Source organism: Schistocerca gregaria, chromosome 10 (assembly GCF_023897955.1).
Source record: "Schistocerca gregaria isolate iqSchGreg1 chromosome 10, iqSchGreg1.2, whole genome shotgun sequence".
In the NCBI taxonomy this organism is placed as follows: Eukaryota; Metazoa; Arthropoda; class Insecta; order Orthoptera; family Acrididae; genus Schistocerca; species Schistocerca gregaria.
Genome location: NC_064929.1, coordinates 151,834,997 through 151,851,729, shown reverse-complemented (window position 1 = coordinate 151,851,729; position 16,733 = coordinate 151,834,997). Strand labels below are relative to the sequence as shown.

The window sequence follows — 16,733 nt, the reverse complement described above, 5'->3', positions numbered from 1 at the left end:
AAACAGCTTGCGCCATTCAAACTGCGTAGGATTACCCGCATGTGTGTAATTCCCCCACCTTCCCCTACGTGAGGGCCATTGGCCACTGTGTTGTCCATGGTGAGAGACAGTGCCTGAAATTTGGTATTCTCGGCATGCTCTTGACATTGCGACTCTTGGAATATTGAATTATCTACCGATTTTCGAAATGGAGTGTCCCATGCGTCTAGCTCCAACTAACATTCCCCATTCAAAGCCTGTTAAATCCCATTGTGCAGCTATAATCACATCAGAAGTCTTTCACTTGGTTAATTTGATTCACTTGAATGCAAATAGCAGCTCCATCAGAGCATTGCCCTTTTTATCCCTTGTGGGCGTGAATATCACTATCCCATGACTTTTGTATGTTCCAAGGTGAAAAGTACTCTTATGAGTACTACACTGAAACACCAAAGACACTGGTATAGACATGAGTATACAGATACAGAGATGTGTAAAAGGCAGAATATGGTGCTGCAGTTGGCAACATCTATATAAGACATAAGTGTCTGGCACAGTTGTTAGGTCAGTTACTGCTACTACGGCAGGTTATCAAGATTTAAGTGAGTTTGAACATGGTGTTATAGTCTGCACATGAGCGATGGGACACAGGGTATCCGAGGTAACGATGAAGTGGGGATTTGTATGACCATTTCACAAGTGTACCGTGAATATCAGGAATCCAGGAAAACATCAAATCTCCGAGATCACTGAGGCCGGAAAACGATCCTGTGAGTATGGGACCAACGATGACTGAAGAGTATCATTCACCCTGACACAAGTGCAAGCCTCCCACAAGATCTGTAGATTTCAATGCTGGGCCATCAGCAAGTGTCAGGGTGTGAACCATTCAATGAAACATCATCGATATGGGCCCACTCGTGTCCCCTTGATGACTGCATGGCACAAAGCTTTAGGTCTCTCCTGGGCCCATTAACACAGATGTTGGACTGTTGACGACTGGAAACATGATGCCTGGTCGGACGAGTCTCATTTCAAATCGTATGAAGCGGATGGACGTGTATGGGTATGGAGACAACCTCATGAATCCATGGACTCTGCATGCCAGAAGGTGACTGTTAAAGCAGGTGGAATCTACATAATGGTGTGAGGGGTATGCAGTCAGAGTGAAATGGGACCTCTGATACGTCTAGATAGGACTGCAACAGGTGACACGTACGTGAGAATCTTGTCTGATCACCTGCATCCATTCATGTCCATCGTGCATTCCGACGGATTTGGTCAATTACAGCAGGACAATGCGACACTCCACACGTCCAGAATTGCTACAGACTGGCTCCAGGAACACTCTTCTGAGTTTAAACACTTGCGCTGGCCACCAGACTCCCCAGACATGAACATTATTGAGCATATCTGGGATGCCTTGCAACGTGCTGTTCAGAAGAGATGTCCACCTCCTCATACTCTTACGGATTTATAGAAAGCCTTGCATGATTTATGGTGTCAGTTCCCTCCAGCACTACTTCAGACGTTAGTCGAGTCCATGCCACGTCGTGTCACGGCACTTCTGCGTGCTGGTGGGGGCCCTACACGCTATTAGGCAGGTGTACCAGTTTCTTTGGCTCTTCAGTGTAGAAGGGGCTGTGGCAGAAACTGGAACAAAGTGTAACAGGAGGTGGCTGCTAAAGAGCTTGGCAAGATGCAGGGATTTGTCTGTTTAGTCATAACAGGCGGAATTAGCAGCATACCCACTGTTCCGAGATGAAGGCTACGCTGGATGTGTACGGGTATGGTATGGTTGGGTTACAAGTGAAACAGTGGCAGGGACATACAGGTTAAAAACTGGAAATAGCTGGATTCCTTTAGCACATCCAGAATCTCACACCAATATAGTGAGAGTGGCAAAGGTGGGAATGGTTGGGGAAATTCCGGCTGACCATACGGTAACTTCCACCTGCTTCAGAAAACCTTTCAGTGTAACAGTTGGAAGAAGGGAGCAATGAAAGAATGAACCACGACACCATTCAGGAGTATAGTCTGGTTTACTGACAGGTCAAAAACAGACGAAGGTGTATACAGGGTTCAGCCTTGACTAGAGAGAGCAGTCCTAGGAAAGCTGGCCACAGTATTCAAGGCAGAAATATCCGTTATCAGAGTGTGCACGTGGGAGAATTTGCGTTGGTGTTGCGAGGATCAAAGCAACTACGTTTATTCAGCCAACCAAGCAACTCTGAAATCACAATCAGCCCCTAAACGAGATCAGAGATCATTGAAGAATGCCACGAAACACTTGAGAGGCCAGGGGAAAGCAACCTGCCTCTGTATGTACATCTTTTCGGAGATGGTTGCGGGACTCAGCCGTTCGCTACAGGATGTTACGACAGGTTATATATATTGTTACGAGCGTATGATAAAACTCTTCCCTCAAAAACATTTCTCTCCTTCATACCTCCTCTGTGTTACCACACATGAGATGTCACTGATCTGATCTCATTTACACTAAGATTGAGGTGCCTATTTGCGTCGACCGCCAGAGTGGAATGCATAAGTTCTAATAAAGGTTCACCAAACTGCAGTTTTCTACTGTTGCTGTCCCCTGCGCAGAAAACAGCACGTAGGTCGCGAATTCATTATCTTGAGGCCGTAAGAAACTCATGGTGAGGAACTGTTATTTCAGAAAGAATTAAATTTCCAATAAGTTTGTTTATGCGGGATGCCACTCCCTTTTTATTAGCAGAACACGAGAAACTTCGCAATTACATTCCACTTTAGAGTAAAAAATAATTTCTATTCTTCAACAAGTTAATGAACTGCGTATTTCTGCGATTACAATCACGTTGTTCTCAGCTACACATCCATGTAACCATACTTGCTAATAAAGTCTTAACTTGACACTGACTGCGTAAGACAACATGTCCGTCCTCCGAGGCTTTCGAACCAGCTCTGATTTTCGCACCAGACATTGCTAACTACGTCTTGTCCTCCGAGGCTTCCAAATCAGCTCAGCCGAATACTTCGGCCGCCATCCAAGTCAGGCGCGATCGCCGAAGTGCTTCGTCTGCGTTTTCGTTTGGCACTTGTTTATTATTCTGCTGGTTATTAATACTTGTGAAATAATGGAATGATAGCACACTATTGAGAGATGCTTCAATTTGAAATTCAATTCTAATATTAATAACAGAAGATTGCCATTTTGGCGCGCAACTTCCGAACACAGGAACCGGTCGCGAAGAAGGACCACAAATTAAGCGGTCTTCTCAACTGCTCTAAAAAGAGTTTCTTGTACCTGAATAAGATGGCTGCAAAGCCAGAAATATTACAATGTCAAATCAAACAGTTTTCAGCCGTCTAATTTCCAAATTTATTTTATTTGGCTACAAGTTTCGGCGGTTTACTACACCATCTTCAGGCCCCTGACCGACGTGTAGGAAGATTCCAACCTTGGTTCCTGTCAAAATAGAGGCCAGCATTGAAATACTAGTATCTATAGATTTCTGCTTACTATAGCGATCACTTCAACCACCATATGCAGACCTTCCCATACGTCGGTCAGGGGCCTGAAGATGGCGTAGTAAATCACCGAAACTGGTTGCCAATTAAAATAAGCTTGGAAATTAGACGGCTGAAAGATGATGTTTGATTTAACATGCTAGATAGGCCTGCTGTGTGCAATAAACAAGCCGAAAAGGCAGGATAACTTTGTTTATTGGGTCGTAACCTGGGCTAACCATCACTAAGGTGACGATGAAAATCAAAACTACGCAGCTGAATCAGGAGGCAGCACATAGAATACCGGACTGCGACTCAAAAACAAAAACAGGGAAAGCTAATGATGCTGCAGCCAAGTTTCAAGAGAAGTTCTGTAGTCCTTTACTTGAACAGGAATAACGCTCATGGTAGGACTAATGGCTGCGAAGCTCTAGAGGGCAAAAGACACATAATAAACTACTGGCCATTAAAATTGCTACACCAACAAGATGACGTGCTAAGACGTGAAATTTAACCGACAGGAAGAAGATGCTGTCATATGCAAATGATTAGCTTTTCAGAGCAATCACACAAGGTTGGCGCCGGTGGCGACACCTATAACGTGCTGACATGAGAAAAGTTTCCAACCGATTTCTCATACACAAACAGCAGTTGACCAGCACTGCCTGTTGTGATGCCTCGTGTAAGGAGGAGAATGCGTAGCATCAGGTTTCCGTCTTTGATAAAGGTCGGATTGTAGCCCATCGCGATTGCGGTTTACGTTGGTCGAGATCCAATGACTGTTAGCAGAATATGGAATCGGTGGGTTCAGGAGGGTAATATGGAACGCCGTGCTGGATCCCAACGGCCTCGTATTACTAGCAGTCGAGATGACAGGCTTCTTATCCTCATGGCTGTAACGGAATGTGCAGCCAAGTCTCGATCCTTGAGTCAACAGATGGAGACGTTTGCAAGACAACAACCATCTTCACGAACTGTTCGACGAAGTTTGCAGCAGCATGGACTAGATCGGAGACCGTGGCTGCGGTTACCCTTGACGCTGCATTGCAGACAGGAGCGCCTGCGATGGTGTACTCGAAGACGAACCTGGGTGCACGAATGGCAAAACGTCATTTTTTCAGATGAATCCAGGTTCTGTTTACAGCATCATGATGATCGCATCCGTGTTTGACGACATCGCGGTGAACGTACATTGGAAGCATATATTCGTCATTGCCATACTGGCGTATCACCCGGCGTGATAGTATATGGTGCCATTGGTTACACGTCACGGTCTCCTCTTGTTCACATTGATGGCACTTTGAACAGTGGATGTTACATTTCAGATGTGTTACGACCCTTGGCTCTACCCTTCATTCGATCCCTGCGAAACCCCACATTTCAGCAGGATAATGCACGACCGCATGATGCAGGTCATGTACGGGCCTTTCTGGATACAGAAAATGTTCAAAATGTTCGACTGCTATCCTGGCCAGCACATTCTCCAGATCTCTCACCAACTGAAGACGTCTGGTCAGTGGTGGCCGAGCAACTGGCTCGTCACAATACGCCATTCACTACTCTTGATGAACTGTGGTATCGTGTTGAAGCTGCATGGGCAGCTGTACCTGTACACGACATCCAAGCTCTGTTTGACTCAATGCCCAGGCGTATCAAGGCCGTTATTACGGTCAGAGGTGGTTGTTCTGGGTACTGATTTTTCAGGATCTATGCACCCAAGTTGAGTGAAAAAGTAATCACATGTCAGTTCTAGTATAATATATGAGTCCAATGAATACCCGTTTATCATCTGCATTTCTTCTTGGTGTGGCAATTTTAATGGCCAGTAGTGTATTTTATTCACCTATTGTCATGTTCGTTTAAAGTTAAAAGTACGTATATCGTTTAAAAACAAAATACGAAATATTGTAGTTACATTGGCTGTGGAATGGTGTCAAAAAATTTATTTTTTGTTACAGGCTGTACATTTTTCGTATATTTACCATGATAAAACACAAATTGTTTCTGCGTCATGAACAATACAACGCAGATGACGTTTTAAATGAAAAACTAGTTTTACAAATAAAACGGTACCGAAGCGAAATGAGTAATGGAAGTTACTATGGCAATAATGTGGTGGAAAATACGAAATGATGAATACGGGAGAAAATGAATTCCATTTGAGTGCGGTATTAGAACGAGTTTTCTCAATATTCTTGGAAAACGGATTGATTCCGCAGGGGGCGTCAAAATTCTAAAATAGTGTGGACTGAACTATCTATTACAACTCTTGAGTGAAAGATTTAATTTATATTGCCTTTCATGTGAAAGATTTAATTTATATTGCCTTTCATATCACTGTGAGGAATGATGCCTTGTTTTGCTGCTCTTTGCTCCGATTTCTTCCATCACATTTCTTGGTTCTGAGCGCTATGGGACTTAACATCTGAGGTCATCAGTCCCCCAGAACTTAGAACTACTCAAACCGGACTAACCTAAGGACATCACACACATTCGCGTCCGAGGTAGGATTCGAACCGTAGCGGTCGCGCGGTTCCAGACTGTAGCGCCTAGATCCGCTCGGCCACACCGGACGGCTTCACATTTCTTGGTATATTTACATAGTATCTTCCTTTTTTTCTTCTGTGTTTGACAATATTATTACGATTTTATATAACACGTAGAAAGTATTTAGTCTAGTTGTGCGCTGTCAAATTTTTAGGTTCGGTTTTGTCCGCTATTGTGTTGAGCCACAGCCGAATTTACCTTTTAGTCTGCTCACATTCAGCTGCCCATGGTTCCCATCCAAGCTAATAAATCTGACAATTTTGCACTGATGAACTCCGAGGTATATATATAAATATGTTACAGAATCTTTAAGCGTTTTTTTTTTTTTTTAGTAATTAGTGACATGCTTAATACCACAGCTTCATACCGGATGTTTATAATTAAACTTTCCCTATTTAACACGTTATAGCACGGAAACTAATTAGCGTACGAGTACCAAACTTGCTAGCATTAATGACTAGAGTATGGAAGGCACGATTTCCGAGCGTCACAGCACCACCGTCAAGTTCCAACTGTGGCAACCAGATGCCGTGTTAGAGATCGTGATTCATAGTCTCACGCACCTGACCTATCACAGTGCATTTGTTGACGTGTCAACATGAGCTTGGAAAAAACGAGCAGGACATTATTGATGAAGCTCTGTTATCAAAACAACAGCAATGCTGCAGCTCCACTTCGAGTATATTGCCGGCTGAAAGGATTACAAAAGGGTCCCCTTTCTCCACCTGCCGTGCGGTGCGTGATGAAGTTCGAATCAGCTGGTGAACTGGGCGTCCCTCCGGGAAGACACTGCTGGTTGATGAAATCGCTGTTGCTATGGCAGACAACGCTGCTCGCAATTCCCGATCGTCAGGCACTGCTCGTGCTGTATCACGATAGTTGAACATCCAGTGGTACACAGCACGGAAGGTGCTTCTAACCATTCTCAAATGCTATCCGTACAAGATCCGCATCGTACAGCAGCTTGCACCACAGGACACGCAACGACGTGTTGTCTTCGCTCTCCACTTTCTAGCAAGAATTGAAGTTGATGAGCGCTGGCACTGGACCGTCCCTATGGACAGACGAAGCTCATTTTTCTCTGACGGGCAAGGTGAACACACGGAATTGCCGAGAAGGGGGATCTCCACCTCCAGTCACTCTGCATGAAGTTCCTCTGTATAGCGAACGTGTCACTGTATGGTGTCGATTCACGGTTATGTACATCACTGGCACATTATTTTCTGAACAGGTTGGCGCTCAAGGAATAAGGACGTCCATGTGACTGGCCAGCGTATTGCAATATGCTTCGCCAGCATGTCATACGCGCCCCACAGGAGAGAGACGCATTGAACTCAACAGTTTTCACGCAAGATGGGGCCCCACCGCACATCGCTCGTGAAGTTCACCTGCTTCTTCGAAACACATTTAGAAACGTTCGAATTATTAGCCGATCGTTTCCAAATGCTTGGCCAGCACGGTCACCTTATCTCACTCCTTGTGATTTCTGGTTGTCTGACGGACAGGGCTTACCAAGGGAACATTCACACATATGCTGATCTGAAGCGCAGTATATCGAGAAGGGTAGCCAGCATACCTATGGACATGCTTCGTTCTGCCGTGCAGAATGCAATCCTGCCCTTATAGATTTTTCTGGACACTCATGGGTGCCATATTGAGCCCATTTTGTAGCAGCAATTGTACAGGTATGTAATGGTATGATGTACCGTATCAGCACATTAAAAGTGTTTCAGGTTAATTGATTCTGCATCATTTCTCTTCCCAATGCCCTTGACATTAGTCTACCAAGTTTGGTACTCACACGGTAATTAGTTTCCGTGCTATAACGTGTTAAACAGCGTAAGTTTAATTGTAACGAACCGGTACATCATTGCGTTGAGGTTGGTTTGGCGCCATCACGTCTGTTTTGTTTACAGAATTCAGTTTCCTATCCACAGAGGGCTCTGCAGGGCAAGGTCACTTCTGTTTTGTGTTAATATCTTTGAAATTGTGAATTTCATGTCGGATTTGTGGTTGTGTCCCTTGTATGCTGAAGGTAGTAAATATGTGTTTCCTTTTACCCATGTAGTCGTTTTATCCTCGTAGTCTTATTTGTTGGTTAGTTGCTTCTCATTGCCTAATGACCGGCCTTCCTATCTCGTAACGCACAGATTGGAAAAAGCTTGTGTAAACCTGTAGATTCGTTGAGCTAATTGATCAACGCTACAACAAAAAAAATCTCCATAAGCTGTCGTAGGTACATGGGGAAATTTGAAGTAAATTTTTACTTGCTATATAAATTTACTGAAACAAGAGCACGTGATTCTAAACAGGCCTAGTCAAAATTGAAAAGTAGATGTGATGTAGGTTTCAAGAAACGATAAGAGTTATGTACTACAACGAGTCTTAATATTTAAGAGAGAGAGAGAAAACGTAGTGCGGATTGGAAACTGGTATAAAACATTACAAAATAGCGCTCTCTCGACAATCGCCATAGCAACCATTGGACGAACATGAAGTAATTAATATTAAGAATGCTCTTTATTCAAAAATGTTTTACCCTGATAGGACAACGAAAAATTGACGTAATAAATTACCGGCCGTGGTCTTATCCTGGATATTTCTCCCTGTGTTAATATTTTATTGTGAAGGTACTGCTTTTAATTTTCAACGCCTGTAGGTTTCTGTTATGGTTTTAGCGTCAAAATTCTAGTTTTGTAATTGCATTACATTTTGTGGAATATTTGTGGTTTGCAGTTTTGTATCGAAGGTTCCTCCAGCTCATGACAGCATAATTATATTTCAGACTAATTGTGTGCTAGGCTATACTCTCATGACCGAATTGATTGCGCAGTTTTTAGTTTGGCATTTGTATAAAAAATTAAAATTTTTGCTGCAGACGCACCTACATATGCAACTTCTAACTCATGTCGTGGCACAGTGTTTCGCCTGTATTTTAGTTACAAAGATTTCTGTTTGGCTGCTGTATTGTATAATTCTTTTTACTGTATTATTGCTTGTCAGCTTTTCATCTCTTGTTTATTGTATTACGCCTCTCTGCCACATTTCTTCTTCCTGTACCTAAATCTTTTCTATTTCATTATACTATGTTCGCAGACTTGAACCATTTACTCTGACTTGAATCCCATGCCGCTGGTACTGGACAGGATTCTGTAAGAATATTTATTTCTTATTCAGTGCGAATTTCTTCCTCTCTACTGTAATGATTTTTCATTGATGGCTTTGTACCAGCATGTGGTGCCTCCTAGTGACGGTTATCTTTACTAGCGCCACCAGTCGGTACTGATTCCATCAATCAATAGTACTGACTATTGCAGGTTGCATGAGTGCGGGTCGGCCATCGGTAGTGATGGGGCCGTGCGTACAATTTATGAGTGTGGTCTTAACATACAATACATTAACCCTTGTTCTATAGATTATGAATACGACATTTCGTAATGGTATGGAACGTGTCACACTGTAATATAAATTTTCTTTACACTTTTTTTTTTTTAACAGTTACTACATCGTATCTAAAAATTTATGTATTCAGTAGGAGTTGTCATTCAGAAATTCTTTTAATTTGCTCTACGGATGATCCACACTGCGCAAGATAAACAGGCGATTACACATTTGAAGTATTACTCGGGAGGTTTATTCTTCGTGGTTTTTATTCCATCTCTTAACAGCGTCTTTCACTCTTGTTTACCGGCATTTTAGGCGTGTTGACGAACATTTTCTGGTAGTGATCATAACGTTTTTTTATGTGCTTTCCTATATTTTGCTCTACATATTTACATTTTTTGTTTTCACCCTCGAGTATAGTATCTTATGATAAGACCACGAGTAAGTGATCAACATAATAATGCCGAAAAAGGTTAGCACTTTTTTTGTGTGTAAGAAATATATCGGGACTTTTTCTCTACTTCTATGCAGGAACGAATATGACATGGACAGTCAATAAACTAGCAATACTCGAATTAATATCCATAGAAGCCCGACATTAATAGTATTTAATTTCGCGAGCATCTTGACTGCTACTCTAATAAATGTTAAGTTATATTTTGCTGTAGTCATCCTCTGGGTAAAAATCTAACTGGAAGTGGTAACTTAGTGAGCAACGTAAACAAATCCAGGTTGTATGAACTCTCTCGTAATCGTCAGCTGGTTTCATCTTTAACTATTTTTAATAGCAGACACAAGACTTTGCTTCATATGATGGCAAGTGTTCAGCGTGAACAACCATGCCATTGGAAGTGATGCAGATCATGACTTAGCTCCTTCTTCCTGTTCATATTATTTATTTACTAATTGTTAATTTCTTTATCCAAAAAATGCATATTTTTGTTAGAGTATTTTTAAATTTGTTTACTGCATACATTATCCTTACAGCTTTAATCCCACATGTGCACTTTGTATTTTATTACTTCTCATTTTAGTTTCTGGTATTTTCTTTTATTTCTCGACTTTTTTGGTTTTTGGAATCATTCCAGAGAAATGCGGTCATACTGAGTAAAACGTATGAATATAAACTTTCACAGTAATTTTCACTGATTATTCTCAAAATCAGCCGGTAATTTGCTCAGGATGAAGAAGGTTTGGCATGGAGTGATTAACCATTTTAGATGAGTTTAATAATCCTTGACTGCACGTTTAAATGCATGCAGGCTCTCAATAGCATGCGACAATGTTAAGCCTTGGGTAGGTGCACTGGGTCATTCATGTCCCGCGTACAATATATACATTTGGTTATTTTGGTAATTATAATCTTCACTGTATGGTCTTTCAAATATTCGTCCTGGATAGGGGAAACAAATACTTCGTCTAGAAACCGACAAACATGAACGATGGTATTAATAACCACACCAGCTCTGTTTTGGTCCTTTATTACTCTACCACTATCAGTTTCATGGTGTTAAAGCCCCATCTTCAGGTGACATATGATTAAAACATTAGAGCAGAAAGGCTCGGAATTTTTCTTTTTTCCCCAACATTCGTTGTCCATCAATACAATACTCATAGCTGTGGTTGTCACAACTACAAGGTTGTATGCATGAATGATTTTATTGAATACAGTTGAAAATAACAATAACACAAACAATATGCAGAATTTATGCCAATACTCCTAATACAGTTAATTCTAAATCATTGATGATTCCACATATTATGTTTGCATGAGCTTTGCAAATAAAGGATTTACATCTTGAGCATTTCTGTGAAGTTTTTTGTCATCTTTCCTGAGGCACATTTTGTCTCTCCCACGAGAAGGTCCGAGGGCGTCAGGGGTCACTCCTGACGGTTTTATATCCTCTCCCAAATGTGATTCCCCCACCCCCTTTTTTTTACCCTTACAGCTTGGGGATATTATCTATACATTGCCACATTCTGAAGTGATTTTCAACAGATACTTCTTAAGAAGTTTTGTCTTTGTAGGTAAAGAGTTTTCAGGACAACGTTATACAGCAAATGTGCATTTATACCTATTACATTTTGAAAATGGAAAAAGATGACCAGTGGCCACCTTCTTGTTCATCTAGCAACATTAAACATTTCCACACAACTGATCTCATGTATTGTAATATAATTTTTTTGTAGTAACACACGATACTAAAGTTATACCTTAGTGAATCCATAAACACTGCTATATTGTTTTATGCTTACTAGGCTGCAATTCTGGTTGAATTTCACACTTATTTTTTCGTAGGGTGGCCACAACTGTGAACTTTTTGGTGAGAAGCTGAGCTACTTCGTAAACCCAATATCACAAGTTACATTCCTGTTGGTATTTGCTCAGGTTCAGTCAACCTGTTCACCATTGATAGTACTGTGTTGTCTTAACGAGATGGTACTTACGGTTGCGTGCCTGCATATGTTTTAGAGTTGACTAAATAATTCATTTTGGGGTCTACTAGTGTGAAAACCTTTATTCTATACATTTAGGGTTTTTTTCAGCAAATATTGCCCAAATGGACATTTCTCTCTGCAGGATATAAGGTGTTCATCAGTTGCACTGAATTCACTTGGGCTAAATGCATTTTCACAGTTATTATTAATAGCAGTGAGAAATTCCATCACAGGTGCTAATTTATCGTGTTTACTTCTTGTTTCACGGGTGTGAATGTCGGCAAATCTGATGACCCTAAGTAAAAACAAAAATCATTTGTATAACATTGTGAGACTAAAGATTTCTGTGTCTTCCCATATGTTTGGCATCCCACTGCGTGGAATATTTGTTTACTGACTATATAAACAACTGAGGTCACTGAATGTTCATCGAATAAAATAGAAAATGAATCAATGACACACTACACTTCTGTAGTACATCTTTCTTTCACATAAATGTGTTATGATATTACGTTTCAGAGTTCTGGCTGGTGTTTCCTTTTTCAATGTTATAAACTTGTCTTTGTATAGAAAAAGTCTATCATAGTACTCTACCTCAGATCCACTTCCTTCTTGTTCTGTGCCAGAAGCATGCTCTATCTCCTCCTCATGGTCCTCACCTTTTGTATCCCTTCGTCCTATGTCTTCATCTGCTTTATCCCTCTCCCACCAAATAAATTCCTCCCATATTTTTTTGGTTGTGTGGGTTGCAGCCATCTGAAAATATGACAACTGGAAATGGTGTGTTGACAGAGCTGATAATGAAACATCTGCAAGGTTGTCAGTGCAACTAAGTATATGTAAAAGGTTGAAAAGAATATATATATAGTGCTTATTTCATTGTACTTCATTAATAATTATATCTATACCAATATTCATAGAGAATTGCAATCCCAGGGGCATGGGGTCAGAAATGTCTTGCGAGGCTCAGAACTAGATGGTGACTGCCTGGGCCAGGGAACACACTGATGGCTTACTGCAGTGAAGAGTGGAAAGGTACTGCAAATGTAAACAGTGGTAGATAGCACACATCAGGATGCGGCAAGTTGGATCATGTACATGGGCAGAAATGACCCCATGAGCTCAGTAAAGGGTTAAGTTCTTTAGTGGATATCTTTTCTATTATATATTGATTTCCTGTGGGCACTACATGAAGCCGAGTATTGACAAAGTTTGGTGGACAAGCCGATAGCATGACATTGCACATTCATTGTTATGCCCCTATTTCTTGTGGGCTCTGTTGGTTTCTATATTAACAGCTTTGTTTTTAGTTAGCAAAGCCCATGAATGTGAAAGCAGAATAAAAGTGGTTGTGGTGGCAGATTGGTCTGTAGCTTAACCTGAGGTCTGAGACAAAAAAACCTGGTAGTGGGAGAGTCTGATCTGTTGCTTAGATCACTTGAAAAAATCGCCACTGACACCACACTATAGTCGCCATGTTGCTTTTGTTGCATCACTGGGCAAAGCTGATGACTTGTATTGAATTTTCATCTTTGTCCAGCAGTTTACTCAGCTGATGTTTCAATCAAAATTCATTGGAAGAATTTTTTAATTTTTTTTTTTTCCTGCAAAACTTGACATATAATAAAGTTGCTACTGATCACTTGTATTGTTTTACTATGAATTTTTTCTTACAGATTATTTTTTAATGGTAAGCTTGGTAAACATACTGTAGTCTTGGTTTCAACCCCAACATAGGTTGATATTTTTACCTGCCTAAGTGAAATGAAGACCTGGTCCATGTGGCAGCACCTTAGTGTTTGACTGAGAAGCAGGGAAGGGGGTACTATTAGCACATTCCAAGCTGAAACTTGCAGTGGTGGAGTATGGAAACGGAAAATATCATTACGATTGTTCCCATCAGCCATTGTGCTGAGTGTCAGTTTGGATTGCACAAATACTAGTAGTAGCATACGCTCCAATTCTTGCAGTTAGAATGCTGTCACATACTACACGTCTATAGGAGAATACTCTGCATATTACAACATATGTTGATTAGCACTCTTAACCGTAGTCCTCTCATATTTACTGTGACAAGATTCCATTACATTGTTGTTGGAATCCACTTTTTGCTGGACAAGTCACTGGCCACGTAAATTCTGATATTTCATTTTTTTGTAAAAATCTAATGTTTTCCTTTTTCTAAATTGTTGTTTTGAATGCAAAGGATAGTTGATTTCTTTTGGCACATTTTAAAACCAAATTCCATAGACAAAACAATTTTTCTCAGTTTCATTACTAGCTTTAAAGTCCAGTTGCATGTGAGAAAAGACGTGAAGGTATTGCAAAGTTAGTATTTCCTAGTATTCATAACATATTCCTGGCTGCTCTATCAAGTTGGTGGTAGTTTCAGTGGGTTGGTTGGCCTCCGATATCCGTCACTGGAATGTCATCGTGATTGACCTGCGACTTAAACAATCGTCATTCTCTCCGGTTCTAGAAACTGACTGAATGCTGTAAAGACTGCCCCCATTTGCACCTCTGGGCTGCTTATTTACATCCTTTCCCTACACCTCTGACACAGGTCCTCTGGAGGGGACAAGTGGAGTCCTCTTTAATAATTAGAACGCTAGCTTTCCTCAGCCCTTTCCAGCCCCTACACATAGGTCACCAGGTGCTGTTGTAACTGCAACATATGGGTTCTTCACAGCACGTCAGTGCCCATGTGCTGCCCTGATTACTTCACACTTGTATAGAGTGCCCGCATGTGGTGGTATAAAACTGCATTGAAGAATTGTTTGCCAAGTATCAATGTTGCCCGTGCCTGCAATCCAATGTGCAGTTGGTCCGTTAACTATTAACTTCCAGCTGTAGCTTTGTGAAATTTACAAAAATTACACAAATCCAACCTGTACTTATTTGTGGTCCAGCAAATGGCTTGTTAAATCAGTTCAAATTCAAAAGTTGAAGGTCATGGGCGTGCTAACTCTAATAAACTGTGCTCAGTAAAGCACTGGAATGTTCAAGCTGAACTTTGTGCTGATGGCAGATTAATATTTTTTTTACGTAAATGTATTGGCTGGTTAGAACATTTTTCCACCAGAGCAGTGCTCGTGTGTGCCTAAGTATCCCTGTGTTCCCGTGTTTTGATTTCCATGGACATTATCAGAGATAAGACTGCAGAACTACAGAGCTTGTTTGTAGAAGATGAACAACAATTCAAAATAATTCAGTGTTAGAGGCAGGGAGGCAGAAATGTTCTGATTGTTCCATGGCCTAATTTGTTACAGGTGCGTCCAGTGCTGCAGTAACTTCTGCCATCAGATAACTAGTGACTGTTGTATTTGTGGTGGGTATGGACCCTCATTCCAGGTGCAAACAGCTGTAACGAGGTTTGACCGCCGCCGTGATGCTCACCAGGTAGTGTACCTACTGTGACAGATGAGTCAGGGCTGTTGAGAGTAGAACTTGTAGCACACTTTCAAGTGCTGTGAGACTGTGTATGTTATGTATGTTAAGCTAATGCTGATAAAGCATTACTAAATAAAGAACATTTATATCTCTCATTCTCTTAATCTACGAGTATAAAGTAAAATAAAATAATTTGTTGATAGATTCTTTGTGAATCTCATAATGCTTGTGTTCTGTGTAGATACTTAGTTGTAAAAAGTCATATCTTCGAAAAGACAATCCTTGTACACCTATGAACTCACTCCAGCTACTGCTGTTGTGTGCAATATCTGTTTATTCCTAAGTTGTCTTGACGATTATCTAGAAAGCCAGTTCATAACAATCCTTTCAATAATTTTTGTGGGCCATAAATAATGTTTAAGTTTTTAATTTACGTCCATACCTGTATGTTTGGTTTAGTCTTTTAGTGAGTACTTGGTTACTTGTATCTTGAAATCCTAAATTTTTCCACGGTGTCCATTATTATCTTTAGTCCAGGTGCTGAATGAATGTGAATGACCTCTAATGATTTTGGTTTCTTGTGCAGACTGTTTTACCTGATATTAATTTGAGTGCTTATGGCAGATGTGATCAGGCTATCTAGTACTGTGAGCCACAAACCCCTTGCTGTGACTATGTAAAAGGCCACAAGTTCAAAAATGCCATGCCATGCCATGGGACAAGTTATTCTGAATTGGGATTCCCCAGCCCCAGTGTCAGCTAGACTGGGCTCAAAAGAACTTAGTTGGACAGTGGGCCGCTCTCTCCATTTTGGGAGGAATGAGGGACGAGTAAACAAAAAAATTACAAAAACTAATGGTGTGGGATAGCTGGAGCATGTTAAATGGTTGTATTAAACTTCCTTCATTTCACATTGCATTTATGACTCATTAAATAGACTTTATAACAGACACCTTCTACCTAGATTGTATGTATAATTATTAATTAGCAGTAGGTCTCTACTCAGTAACTTACCTTACTGCAAAAACTGAAATCTTTCCAAAAGATAAGATTCTACTATTGAAACTTGATAATTGAATTGCAACAACAATAGTAGCTGCAAAGATAAAAGCAAACATATTTTTGTCCATTATCATCTTCAGATGTTAAATGAAGTTTAGCTATTTTAAACTATTTTTCCTCCAGTAATTCTGCAACTGCAATAATTTTTTCATAACAGTAACATTTAATATTTGTAGATTCAGAGAATTATGACATAAATTAAATTAATAAAATAAGACTCCTAAGCTCAGTGTCACATGGAATCTCACAAAGTATTAATATTTGACAATAATACTTATTTTATATTTCCTTGCAAACTAGGTTTTTAGAGCATCAGATAACTTTAAACTGAACACACAGTCCACACGTCAGCAAGAGCTTTTATTTGTACAAAGGCTGTTGTCTCCAAATATGTCACTATTTGAAGATTATGCATGTGTAGAAACACGAATTTCAGTGGTTCA

At 40.6% G+C, this 16,733-nt stretch overlaps 1 long non-coding RNA gene across 1 annotated transcript; it reads left to right on the top strand.

The window, feature by feature from the left end:
- Positions 1-7,972: 7,972 nt before the first annotated feature.
- On the top strand, positions 7,973-15,793 carry LOC126293202 (uncharacterized). The gene is made up of 2 exons (XR_007552253.1): positions 7,973-8,050; positions 15,108-15,793. It is a non-coding gene; the product is annotated as an uncharacterized LOC126293202 (long non-coding RNA).
- Positions 15,794-16,733: the final 940 nt, after the last annotated feature.